The sequence below is a fragment of the Lepidochelys kempii genome, chromosome 3 (assembly GCF_965140285.1).
Source record: "Lepidochelys kempii isolate rLepKem1 chromosome 3, rLepKem1.hap1, whole genome shotgun sequence".
Classification (NCBI taxonomy): Eukaryota; Metazoa; Chordata; order Testudines; family Cheloniidae; genus Lepidochelys; species Lepidochelys kempii.
This window is the reverse complement of record NC_136382.1, coordinates 60563064-60577525: the sequence shown is the minus strand read 5'-3', so window position 1 is coordinate 60577525 and position 14462 is coordinate 60563064. Positions and strand designations below refer to the sequence as shown.

At 40.5% G+C, this 14462-nt stretch overlaps 1 protein-coding gene across 7 annotated transcripts in view; it reads left to right on the top strand.

Moving 5' to 3' along the window:
* Window positions 1-14462, top strand: part of FILIP1 (filamin A interacting protein 1) — a 168688-nt gene that overhangs the window by 131003 nt on the left and 23223 nt on the right. The window contains exon 1 of one of the 7 annotated variants that reach the window (XM_073336475.2): window positions 3390-3573. The exons of the other annotated variants lie outside the window; for them this stretch is intronic. The gene's annotated coding sequence lies outside the window, so the exon portion shown is untranslated. Of the gene's footprint in view, window positions 1-3389; window positions 3574-14462 lie in introns of those variants that run through there. 7 annotated transcript variants of the gene reach the window in all.

Genomic DNA, 14462 nt, shown 5'->3' with positions numbered 1-14462 from the left:
TCTACCCACCCACTGCTCGTTCCTCTCTGCTGTCTCCCATAGGTCCCCTGCCACTTACTCCTTTCTACCCCCTCCTGCCATAAGCAGAAGTGCTGAGGGGAGAGCAGGTGGAGAGGAGTGAGTGGCAGGTAGTGGGATGGCCTAGGGGGAAGAGGTGGAGTATGGGCGGGAAGAAGTACAGGGTAGGTGGGGCCACAGGGGAAGAGGCCGAGCGGCAACGGGACCTCGAGTTGGAGTGCAGGCAGGTCCATCGTCTGGGTGCCGGTAGCCCCCACACTTCTTAGGAGCTGCCGGTGGTGGCACTCCAGAGGTGGCAGGCCATCCAGCATTTCTTGTACCGTTGGGGAGGCTCCCCAAGCCTCTTATACCTGCTGCTCATGGCTGTCTGCAAATATCTGTGAAATACACTGCCAAAGTGTTCCATCTGCCTCTCGTGTTGGTCCATAAAGAGGATAACAACATGCTGCTGCTATCAGCTACTCCATTAGTTCAAGAGGCAGAAGTCTATCTGGTGGCTCTGAAGGTTCCAACCCTGCTGATGATCCCTGTGGATGTCAGTATGATGCCACATAATGTAATTTCTGTTGTCAGTTTGCTTTTTAACAAACCTAGGAACTTACAAACTACATTAAGTGAACATTTATTAAGGTTGCAAAGTCAAAAACTCAAACATTTGGAAATGCCAGAATTAAGGGTAATCTTCATTTGGCTTCCTAGTACCTATGCATTATGACGCAGTCTTTAATTACATGATCACATTATTTTTTTCACAAGCCCCCAAACTCATTCAGTGCATAGGATGGATGGTACTCATTATTGATCAGCTATTCAATATTATGTTTTCTCCTCATTGTTCTAAGTGTGGTTCCAGGCCTTATTTACTGTACACTATTCAAACCCCTCTCTGAAGGCTTTTCTATAGTATCTGATTACATTACAAATATTAATGAATTTATTTTTACAACAGCCCTATGAGAAAATTTGGTATTATTATCCGCTTTTTACAGACAGGGAACTTTGGCACAGAGAGATTAAGGTCAAAAGTATCCACTAATTTTGGGTGCCCAATTTGAGATGGCTAGTACCTGATTTTTCAGAGTACTTCACATTCTATAGCATTTACATGTTTAAATTGCCACTCCCATTGACTTCAGTTGCAGATGTGAGTGCTCAGCACTTCTCAAGTTGGGAACACAGAAAATGAGGCACACACAATTAGTGACCACCTGTGAAAAGTTTGATTTGAAGTGATTTTCCCAGCATCACATAAGAACTCTGTGGCAGAGGCACAGATATAATCTAATTGTCCATGGAAGCATTTACTTGCCTTAAACCATAAGACTGAATTTTATTTTCCTGCAGTCCCCTGCCTCATTCACTATATACCTTCCAACTTCTGAAACATCCGAAGCCGGGGTCCTACAACAATCTCTTTCACTGCACAGCCATGCTTCATGTCCAGAGCAGTGCCTTTCTGTGCACTGAACAAGGCAGGGGTCCTGCAGGAAAAAAGTATGTGATCATGTAATTAAAGGCTGTATCATAATACATACTCACAAAGCAGCTGAATTATGGTTGCACAGGCAACCTTAATGCTGGAATTTTCTAATTGTTGAGTGCTTGACTTTGCAACCTTAACAATATTTACATATAATAATAGAGTGCTTGCAGTGTTTCCATGTCACAATATATTTGATTTTATTTCTTTATTTCTGGAATCCTGTGATTAATGAAAGCTTGAGAGTCTCTTATTCAAAAAAATAAAAAGTTTCTAGTCCTCGGGCTTGTGGAGAAATAAAGCTTGAAAAGGTGACCCAAACCAGCACAGAGGATCAAAGGGCACTTAAAAGGGGCGCAAAAATCTCAATTGTTGGAGGGGGAGGGGAGCTTGATTCATGATTTTTAAACACTGGGAGTTGGCAATACTAACTATGCTCTTCTGTCCTGTTACTGGTTTCAGAGTGGCAGCCGTGTTAGTCTGTATCAGCAAAAAGAACAGGAGTCCTTGTGGCACCTTAGAGACTCACAAATCTATTTGAGCATAAGCTTTTGTGGGCTAAAACCCACTTCATTGGGTGCATGCAGTGGAAAATACAGTAGGAAGATAGATAGATAGATATACACGGAGAACATGAAACAATGGATGAGCTATTATCAGGTTTTTTTTTTCTCTTGCTGGTAACAGCTCACCTTAATTGATCACTCTCATTGTAGTGTGTGTGGCAACACCCATTTTTTCATGTTCTCTGTGTGTGTGTATATCTATCTTCCTACTGTATTTTCCCCTGTATGCATCCGATGAAGTGGGTTTTAGCCCACGAAAGCTTATGCTTAAATAAATTGATAGTCGCTAAGGTGCCACAAGTCCTCCTTTTCTTTTTGTCCTGTTACTGTTTCTTGTGATAGTCCTGCTGCCATGCATGTGCTTTTAAAAACAAACAAGCAAGTTTATTATTTTGGGGAGGGGGCAGCAATAGATTTCCTTTATTTACATAAGTATATAAATCCTTTATGAATGGACCATAGGGTCAATAAATCATCAAGAAGAGTATGACTGTTAACTTTAACCATCCCCCCCCAAAAAAAACAAAAACAAAAACAAAAAAAAACCACCTCAAGCTTTTCTTCAGCTAAAGGAACAAAAGTGGCAACTCAGTCTGGTAAACTTCTCTTTGGTGCATATTTGTTTAATTTGAAAGAACGTAACTTGTAGATGCTCCCTGATTTCAAATGAATATTTTATAACTGCTAAATTATAAACCTGGTGGTAGAGGGTGGGAAGCTGTTAATAATAAACCGGGGCCCTGGCGTGGAGAGGGGGGAAAGAGGGGAGATGGGATTATAGCAGAATACTGACAAAAGCAAACCCTGACGATAGTTAAACTGATTTAAATTCAGAAGCATCAGGTCAGCGTGGAGAGCTTATTCATATCCATTTTTGCTAAAGATAACTTCCAACAAAGCAACTGCAAGAAAAGGTAACTTAAAAGTTGCTTGCTATTCATTAGTTGTGTTGTATTTTGGATGGAATTCTGTATATGGATCAATTGTTTACCTAAGCCCTGGCTAACTTCAGTTCAGAACGCTGCATCTTCAGCTAATGTGATTGCTACTTACATTCAGCCATGCTGAATAGAATTGGCTGGAATCCAGTTTTTCTGAAAGGAAAAAAAGTGAGGGGAGGATGGAAGGGATGCAGTTTCCCCCCCATCTAGAATAGATTATGCATTTTACTAAGCCTTTCTGCAGCCAGTTTATTTTCTTTTCCTAAGAACTGCCTTCCCTTCTGGAGTCACTGGACTCCACCCCTTCTCACTGACCAAAGTAAATCTGCACAATAATGAACCATATAAGGGAGGGATGACATCATCAGTGAGTGGTCCCAAGCTGTTTTGCACAACATTCACCTTTCATTGTTCTGATGACATGGCTGGAATGTGATGGCTAATTCCCTGTGGAGCAGGGGTTTGAGCACGGCCTGCTAAAGTTCTTCAGCAAACGTGGGGTGGTGTATTTTTTATTTTTATTTTTTTGCCTCTTGCTAATATATATATGTATATTCCTAATTGTAAGGTAAGAAAATCACGATCTGCTTTTATTTAACAAATGTTAGTTGTTCTTGTACATGCGCCTTTCACTTGTTAATGGGTTTACTTGGCAAGGAAACAGCTGTAAGTGTTATTGAAAAGAACAGCTTGGGAACTGGGTTTGTACATTAATGAAGCACTGACTAATCTGACATGTTCTAAAGGGAGAACTCTGCAGTCTTTTAAGTTACAGCTCTCTCAAGACTTTAACTCACTTGGAAGGGAGGAAAAACTGTATTAAGGTACTGGAACATCATGGTCTTAAAATAACTTATTTGGAATGTTTGGGTTTGAAGAATTCAAAGACCATTTAAAGGTACACCTTGTTTTGGTGCTCATATTTTGTGCTTCTGTGTGTGTTTCTGTGTGTGTGCACACGCCCGCAAACAACAAATTGAAGTGTTAAGGAAAAGACAACCTCAGCCCAAAGATGCTTTGGGGGAATTTAATCTCTGATCTAAATTTTAAATCTTCCTTATCCCATTGATGTATTTTGAATGTTTTCTGCCCACATCCCTTTCTGACCTATGCTGCAATTCTGTATCTCTTAATTTATTATTTCTTTTAAAGCCAGAAGAAAAAAAAAACAGGGTAAAGTGCTATTGAGTATTTGGAGTATTACCTTGCACCCTGAACAATTTTGTTTGTTTGTTTGAAGATCCTTGGTTCTTTTCTGAAGTGAATAAGGAGTTTGGAAAGCTGGCAAGGCATTGGAGCTAATAAGTGTAATTGCTCTAAATAGTGAGCTTACTCAGTGCGCAGTTTCAAAGAGGAGGGGACAAGTTAAGAGTGATGAGCCATGTTAACCAAATGTGATTTTAATAATAAATAAATAAAACTGAAACCGTCAGCTAGCAAGTTCCAAAAGAAGGAAGAAAAAAACAAAAACCTATTGTTGCTGTCTCAGGTCAGCAGAGTGTAGCCTCCTAAATAAAGGAAATGAGTTTTGCTCTCTAAGTTGATAATGGTTGTGAAGTTCCACAGGGCCAAAATTATTAATGTACAAGTCTGATTTCATTGAACACAGTCACTTCTCAGAAATTTGTAATGTGTGGTTTTCCTATGATAGACAAGATGGGTGAGGTAATGTCTCTCTCACCAACAGAAGTTGGTCCAATAAAAGATAAGCTTTCGAGCTACACAAAGCTCTTCAGATTTGGGAAATGTACTCAAAGTGTCACAGCTAAATACATGATTGAACAGTTAGTTTAGCATACATAGTCTATGCTTTAATTTTATGATGCAGGTAACATTTTTCCATAGATTACCAGCGTTGGTGATCACATATTTAATGAACCTTTACTTTTTTATGCAATTTATAATTTGCTAAATTGAACAGCTATTCATAAATATTCTGCATCAAGATAATTGCAATATACCTTCCCTTTTCCTTCTGCTAGATGGTGTTGGAATTTCAGGGACTAGCAAGAAAAGGAATTAATACAAATATATTTAATTCATTCTCTTCTCTTTGTCAGTTCATATGGACTTGGGAGAGAGGTTGAACCCCAAAATTTCAAAAGTGTCCACTAATTTTGGGTGCCTTCATGTATTCTGGAGTATCCCCTTGAATAGTAGGATGGATTTAGTTGTTTGTTGTTTGTTTCCCAGGAAGACACTGAGCCCCAGTACCTTTCATTAACTTTCACTGGAATTGTGGGTGCTCAGAATCTATGCAAATTGCGGCCTACGTGTCTCAAGATGTGCATCCAAAAATGGAGGTACTCAAAACTAGTGAATGTTCTGAAATATCTAGGAATCACTGCACACCCCAACCCCCTCCCCCACCACACACACTGTCAATCCGGATGACAATTAGAGGATTTCCCAGTGACCTATGAAATAATATCTTCTCCAAAATCATTTGTGTAATTTAAGCATGAATAAAGTAGGGAAGGAATTGCTTTATTTAAAACATATATATTTTTAATTGAAAAAAACAATTCTACTCAGGTGTTCTTTAACAAGCTTTGATGGGCAATTACTTTCTAACTCAGGGGTGGGAAAACTTTTTGGCCCGAGGGCCACATCAGGGAATAGAAATTGTATGGCAGGCCATGAATGCTCACAAAATTGGGCTTGGGGTATGGGAGGGGGTGCGGGCTCTGGGGTGGGGCTGGGGATGAAGAATTTGGGGTGTAGGAAGGTCTCTGGGCTGGAACTAAGGGGTTTGGAGGGCTGGCGGGGGATCAGGGCTGGGGCAGGGGTGCGGGAGCAGTGGCAGGTCCCTCCTCCGGCTCCTACGTGGACGTGCGGCCCGACGGCTCTGCATGCTGCCCCATCCACAGGCACCATCCCTGCAGCTCCCATTGGAGTGCCAGAGGGGGCCATTGAAGTAGGAGCCAGAGCGGGCCATGCTGTGGCTTCCCGGAGCCGCCTGTTGCGGCCCCCAACCCTGCGCCCCAGCTGGAGCACCGGAGCAGGGCCTAGCTGCGTGGTGCAGCTCGCGGGCCGGTTTTTTGCCTACCCCTGTTCTAACTGGAAACAATGAGTTGCATGGCCTCTCAAGTGCTCCTGCAGAAACAAGCTCCCTGTATGACAACACTGCAATTAAAACCTGTGCCAGCTGAGTTGGGCTCGCGGGGCTCAGGCTAAGGGGCTGTTTAATTGCAGTGTAGACATTCGGGCTTGGGCTGGAGCCCAGGCTCTAGGACCCTGCAAGGTGGGAAAGCCCCAGAGCTCAGGCTGCAGCCCAAGCTCAAACATCTGAGTCCCCTGGGCCAGCCCTGGGTTTGTAACTGCAGGGTAGATATACCCTCTGGCTCTGTGGCTCAAGTTGAAAGACAGGAAAAAGGAGCTTGCTTTCCTGGTGCTTCCTCAAGATTGTTGTGTGACTGGCAGGAGTGGTGTAAGCTGGTGCAATAGGCCCCCTCAAAGAGGAAGATGGCTTTCATTAGCTGGCTTCATCTTCATAATAACTTACTCTATAGATTTGAATTTTTATTTATATACATGCCCCCACCATTCACAAACCACAGGAAACGTAATATACTAACATCAGATGTTTTCAGTGTTAGAGACGTAAATAGCTAAAGTGTGTATTTCTATCCTTTAACAGTAATTCTGAAATTTATTATTTTTTCTTCTTTGCATTGCGGGAGCACCTAGGAGCTCCACTAACACCATTGTGCCACGTCCTCCTTGTGCTAGGCACTGTACAAACAGAACTGAAAAACGGTGCCTGCTCCAAAGAGCTTACACAGTTTCTCCCTCCTCTGATGCTATCCATTATCCGACTGAACTGGGGGTTTTATTCCTGGTGCTGCCATTGACTCGCATAGGCAAATTACTTTACTCTGTGCCCCAGTTCTCCACATCTGTATAATGAAGTTAATGATGTTTACCCAGCATTATAAAGTACCGTGAGACATAAAAATGAAAAGTGCAATATAATCTATTGTAACGATTTTCAAAAGTCATTTGGGATACTTGAATTTTTGGATGCTCAATTTGAAACACCCTAAAGGGGCCTGATTTTTAGAGACTGCTGAGCACCTTCCCTTTGAAAATCAGGAGTTTTAAATTATCTCAAGTTGGGCACCTAAAATTGCTCGTCACTTCTGAAAATCCTGGCTTATAAATTTATCTAGGTTCTCATATTGACTCTAAGTGCTAACTATCATTATTGGTTTTTATCCACCATCCATTGCGAAGTACGTTTAGTAAATTTCAAATTTGTGCATGACATTGTAAAATTGCCCCTATGGCTATTGAAGCAGAAACTTTCCATATGTTTTAGATCAGAATGATGTTTTTATTCTATGCACACTTCAGAGAAGGATTGGTTGGAAGTTATAAAGCACAGAAAGATTTTAAAAATTTACGTTTGTTTTGAAATCTTCAATATATTTGAGAGAAAAGAATTCATATGTATTAGGTGAACTACACCAAAAGAAACTTGGTTGTCACTGATTTAAAAGATAACAGATTGGCTGTTTAAGAAGACCTTCAGTTGTCAGTCCATTATATCTATTGTTAGCTATATTTAGCTGTGTAATAAGCACAGTAATAAGACTGCTTGGTATAGAAGTACTCATACTGTATGAACAGCAATAGTCTTGATGTGTTTCAGTGAAGCAAAGAACAGTGTTTCTCACTGTCTATATTGTGAACCAACCAGCCAACTGAATGAAATCCCTCTGGCCTTTTTCCTCACCTCCATCAGCCAAAATTGGCCCTTGATATTGGTTGAGGTTCCAGTATTTCTCTTACTGGTGTCCAAACAAAGTAAGTCCCATGTAAACTAGATCTCCATGACAACTCTACTCTAAACTCTTCAGGTGACACACTTGCACTGTCCTTTTAAAAAATGTTTTCTCCACCTGTAATACGTAATGAATGTTGAAGTCCAGCTCTACTCTGAAAAGTGACTCTAGGAAAATGGCATTGTGGGGTTCCATGTTTGTGTGTCAAAGATTGAACTTGACAGATGCAGGAAAAAGACATAGGACAACAATATGTGGGTAAACTAAGGCTGTAACTTTATTTTTTCCATAAACCAATCAGCATTACAAGGAGAGTAAAACCACCCAGCAGACCAAGTCCAATGCAGATTGCAACTAAGAAACCCTCACTGAGCCTCCCCAGTTTTGCTGCTATATAAGAGATTAGGTCCAGCAGCCTATTTCCCCTTTCACCTGTTTTTCCTCGTATGAGTGTTAGGGGCCCAGATGAAAGAAGACCTCTGTCTGCACTAGACCTTGTAGACTGATACACTTGCCCATCAAATCTCAGTCCCAACTGCCAGACCTTAACCATGTACCAGTTTGCCAGTTGGGACTGCACCATAGTCCATACTAAACTCCTACAGACTTGTCACATATATAATAACAGAGTTATAGAGACAGAGTTAAGTGCTCTGAAGGTCCAACACTACACTTGTAAAAATGCACACGCTCACTCATTCGTTCATTCATACAGAAGTACTGTAACATTCATTCTTTAAAAGTAGCTGTACTGTTTGTGAAAGGTTCAAGCCTGACCGCCCCAGAAATAGTAGTGCTTTCTGAACAGGGATGGCATAACAATGGCAGTGCCAGCTTACCTGCGTGGCTCTGCTCCTGGATCTCATCCCCAACTTCCCTTCTATCCTAATAAACAGTTCATTCTGTAAGGAGCTTTATTATTAATAGTTTCCAGTTACGGTTCTAACTCTGCTTAGCAGATTAATTGGCATACACAATTGTTGACAGATGGCCAGTACTATCAAACCCCAAGCAGGGCCAAGCAGGTGCCTGGGGCAGCAATCTTAAAGGAGCAGCAGTCCGTGCGGGTTAGGGCGGCTTGGGTTTTCTCGCCGCGACAGCAATTCAGTGGCAGCTTGTATCCTCACAGTCCCGCGGCAGCAATTTGGTGGCAGCTTCCTTTTTGGGTGGCAATCCGGTGCACTGCTTGGGGCAGCAAAAAGTGTAGAGCCAGCCCTGACCATAAGCATTGGAAAATCAGGGGTCAGGCATGCAAAAACCATGAGACTGGCTTAGAAATCATGAGATTTAAAAAAAAAAAAACCCACCATTTTGGTTCTTTTTATTTGCCTTCTGATTTTTGAACCTTTAGGATATGTGGGGGTCACATTTGCAAGCTTTTCTCTGCAACTCTGAGGACTAGAAACATATTCTTTCTTTCTTTTTTTTAAATGAAAGCTCAAGTTCTCACATATTTGTATGACTCCAGGAGCTGGGTGTTTAAGAATAACACTAAATATTATGAGTCATGATAAAATAGTGAGAGTTGGCAGCACTATACCATGGCTTCATAAGTAAAGGAAAAGAGTTTTTACATAACCCTCTGTGAAAGTAGGTATCCTATGTTTTTAAAAACACAGCAGGAAGCCAGTGGGAGTATGGGGAAAGTTCTAGGCAGAAACCATTGAATACTGCAGAGAGAGATGGAATAGCCTTGGGAATAATAGGCTTTGCTAATAAAATTCCTTGTTCAGTGTTAGAAGTGACACTTTCTGTGATTCTTTATCCTTGTCGGATGACGCTCTAACTTGACCCACACAACCTGGACACAGCACCTGTTAGCGTAGTTTAATCTCCATGTCCATTCAGTCCTTTTCCAACAGTCTCAGAAAACTATATCATGGAGAATAATCTATAACAAATTACACAACAAGGTTAGCTGTTGTTTCTGCTGGTTTAATATCAACCTCAAGAAAGTCATAATCTTCTTGCTATTTAAAAATACACTGTGGATTGTACTGCATTGGTCAGCTGTGAGTAATCAGAGAAGTCACATGACCTTTCCTGGCGTGTGCAAGGACTTCTGATGCAAATACTTAATTTCTGTTAATATTTGTCCATGTGACTTTGACACCTCTTCTGTGAATATTTATGCTAGTAAAGATTGTTTATTCAGATATTAGTGGGAAATGAATGCAAGAAGCAAGTGTATAGTTGAAGCAAATTTATTTAGGTCAAGATTTTCAAAACTGAGGATTGATTTTTGGGAACCCAATTTGCAATACTCTAAAAGGGGCCTGTTTTTTTCCCCAGAGGACAGATGGATGTTGACTAGAACAAATGCAATGGTTAGTGTGGTTATCATTTTGTTTTTTTATAAATTTGGATGGGAGGGGGGGATTTTTTTTTGGCAGCCATTATTAAACACCCCATCTTGGTATAACTATTCCAATCTAATCCCCAGGGCAACATAGCTACGTCAATGGAAGAATACTTCCATTGATGTAGCTGCCATCATTCAAGGAGGTGGTGTTCCAACACCAATGGAAAAACCCCTTCCATGGGTGTAGGCTGCATGTACTCTACAAGATTATGTGAACATAGCTACAACTATGCCAGTATAGTCTCCATAGTGTGTAGACATACCATTAAATGCCCTTAGACTGGTACCCACCTACCAAAACTAACTTACATCTCCTCTCTGTGCGTTGCCTTTAAATTTGGCCTACTGAATCCTACTGAAAACTTGTCTAACTAGAGTAACTCATAAAGAGGAAAAAAGAAAATAACAGGACGGTGAAAGAGGGAGTAAATTAAAGTATCATCCATTCTACTTTTTTCTTGTTCTTTGGTATGTACTGGACACCCATTTAGTTTCCTTTATGCTCATTCAAATATTTGGTGTAAGGTCATAGAGGAGTTTTTAAACTAAGGACTGGGGGAAAGCCAACAAATGCTGAGGAGCGTACAGTTCAGACAGATGCATCGCTTAGGGGAGGATTTATTAACGAGGATTCTCTATGTCATAGTAAAGAGGAGAGGATAGAAGTTGATTAAGTACAGGTAGAAGTTGAAGAGAAGCAGTCAAATGAGAAAGCCCCAGCCAATTACATCACATGAACACAGCTAACTAAATACTGATACATTTTATCAGCACTTGCATACAAATGCAAGAAGTCCAAATACTAAACTGCGTGAACTTGAATGCCTGGAATTAAGTGAGAATATTGAGATAATAGGCATCATAGAAAATTGGTGGAACTTTGATGTTACCACATCCCATTGATTATCAAAGTACAAAATATATAGGCATGACAGAATAGGTGGCACTGGTGGGAGAGTGGCACTATATGTGAAAAAATAGAGTCAAATATAATAAAAATCTTAAATGAATCAAACAGTACCAGAGAATCTCTATGGATAGAAATTCCATGCTTGAATAATAAGACTATAGCAGTAGGAATATGCTACTGACCGCCTGACAAGGATGGTGATGGTGATTGTGAAATCCCTAGGGAGGTTAATGAGGTTACAAAAACAGACAACCCAATAATATTGTGGGGTTTCAATTATACCCATGTTGACTGGGAACGTGTCACCTGAGGATGGCATGCAGAGAGAAAATTTCTATACATCGTTAATTACTGCTTCTTGGGCAGCTGGTCCTGGAACCCACAAGTGGAGAGACAATTCTTGATTTAGTCCTAAGTGGTCCACAGGATCTGGTCCAAGAGGTGAATATAGATGAATCACTCTAATAGTGACCATAATGTAATTAAATTTAACATCCTTGTATGGGGGAAAATGCTAAGAAATCTACCACACTAGCATTATCTTCAAAAATGGGAGCTATGCAAAAATGAGGAGGCTAGTTAAATGGAAATTAAAAGGAACAGTCACAAGAGTGAAATGTCTGTTAGCTGCATGGAAACTTTTAAAAAACATCATAATAGAGTCTCAAATTATATGTATTCCCCAAATAATAAGGGAACAAAAAAAACAAAGCATGGCTATACAGCGGAGTAAAAGAGGCAGTTAGAGACAAAAAGGCATCCTTTAAAAATTGGAAGACAAATCCGACTGAGGAAAATAGAAAGGAATATAAATTCTCTCAAGTCAAGTGTAAAAGTATAATTAGGCAGGCCTAAAAAGCACTTCAAGAACAACTAGCAAAAGACAAAAAAACTAACAGCAAAATTTTTTTTAGTACATCAGAAGTAGGAAGCCTGCCAAACAATCAGTGGGACCAGTGGACAATCGAGGGGCTAAAGGAGCACTCAAAGAAGACAAGGCCATTGTGGAGAAGCTAATGAATTATTTGCATCCGTCTTAACTGCAGAGGATGTGAGAGAGATTCCTACACCTGAGCCATTCCTTTTAGGTGAAAATCTGAGGCACTATCCCAGACTGAGTTGTCAGTAGAGAAGGTTTTGGAACAAATTGGTAAATTAAACAGTAATAAGTCAGTAGGACTAAAGGGTATTCACCTAAGAGTTCTTAAGGATCTCAAATATGAAATTGCAGAACTATTAACTGCAATATATATTGCTTAAATACTAGATCACTGATGGATAGTTAATGTAATGCCACTTTTTAAAAAAAAGTTCCAGAGGCAATCCTAACTTCAGTACCAGACAAATTATAGTAAAGAATAGAATTATGAGTGAACATGATTTGTTGGGCAAGAGTCAACATGACTTTTGTAAAAGGAAATCACGCCTCCCCAATCTATTAGAAATCTTTGAGGAGGTCAGCGAACATGTGGACAAGACTTATTCCACTGATATTGTGTACTTGGACTTCCAGAAATCGTGTGACAAGGTCCCTCACCAAAGTCTCTTAAGCAAAGTGAGAACTCATGGAATAAGAGGGAAGGTCCTCTCATGGATCAGTAACTGGTTAAAAGATAGGAAACAAAGGGTAGACATAGATTGTCAGTTTTCACAGTGGATAGGAAAATAGCAGAGGCCTCCAAGGATTTGTAAGGGACCAGTGTTATTCAACATATTAAGAAGCGATCTGGAAAAAGGGGTAAACAAACAATGAGGTGGCAAAGTTTGCAGACAATATAAAATTACTCAAGATAGTTAAGTCCAAAGCTGATTGTGAAGAATTAGAAAGGAATCTCACAAAACTGGTTGTCTGGGCAACAAAATGGCAGATGAAATTCAATGTTGATAAACGCAAAGTAATGCAAATTGGAAAATGTAATCCCAATTATAAATACAAAATGATGGGGTCTAAAGTAGCTGTTGCCACTCAAGAAAGAGATCTTGGAGTCCTTGTGGATTTCCACTCTGAAAACATACGCTCAATATGCAGGAGCAGTCAAGAAAGCTAACAGAATGTTAGGAATGATTAGGAAAGGGATAGATAATAAAACAGAAAATGTCATAATGCCACTACATAAATCCATGTTATGGCCACAACTTCAATACTGCACGTAGTTCTCGTCACCAATCTCAAAAAGATATATTGGAATTGGGAAAAGTACAGACAAGGGCAACAAAAGTGATTACGATGTGGAACAATGTCTCGATGAGAAAAAAATTAAAAAGACTGTGACTGTTCAGGTTGAAAAGAGATGACTAGGGGGATATGAATGAGGTCTATAAAATCATGAATGATGTAGAGAAAGTGAATGAGGAAGTGTTATTTACCCCTGTATATAATAGCATTACTAGGGGTCACCCAATGAAATTAATAGGCAGCAAATTTAAAACAACCATAAGGAAGTATTTCTTCACACAAGACACAGTCAACTGTGGAACTCATTGCCAGGGGATGTTGTGAAGACCAAAAGTATGACAGGGTTAAAAAAAGAATTAGATAAGTTCATGGAAGATAGGCCCATCAATGGTTATTAGCCAGGATGGGCAGGGATGTAACCCCCTGCTCTGGGTCTCCCTAAACTTCTGACTACCTGAAGTTGGGACTGGACGATGGGATGGATCATTCAATTATTACATTGTTCAGTTCATTTCCTCTGAAGCATTTGTCACTGACCACTGCTGGAAGGTAGGATACTGGGTTAGATGGACCATTGGTCTGAACCAGTATGGCCATTTTTATGTTCTCATGAATCTAATTTACACTGAGCCAGATTCAGAGGGGATGTGCATCTTAATTGAATGTCAGTAATTCAAACACTTAGGCTGTTTTAAATTAACTTTTTGGGGAAAAGGGGCCTGAGAGTTTTCAAGGATACAGTTCTTTTTGCTTACCTGACCTTATAAGAGCTTAGTTCATCAGTTCTTGTTTGTTAAGAAATTTGCAGTCCGGAGGTTGGTGTTGGTAGTGCCATCCTATGCACAATTTCCTAGAACGTATAAAGATAGTGCATGTTGCTCGGGGATCTTCTTTTTTTTCCACTTAATTTTTTCACATCTCTTAGGGGCTGCAACAGACAAACTGATTTACTCCCGTTCCTGGTATATTTTCTTTTGTCTTCTGCTAGCTACCCTGATTTTCCCTCTCTTTCCCCTTCCCATTTCTCTGTGCTATGTGCTACATCATCCTATACCTGATGGTTAAAGCAGCAAGTTTGTCACGGAGTTCATGGAAGTCACAGATTCCGTGACTTTCCGTGACCTCTGTGACTTCTGCAGCAGTCGGTGCACCTGGCTCAGGGACAGCTCAAGCAGCCCCTGCATCAGGTGCACTGGCCACTGCTGGGGCAGTCTCAGGCCAC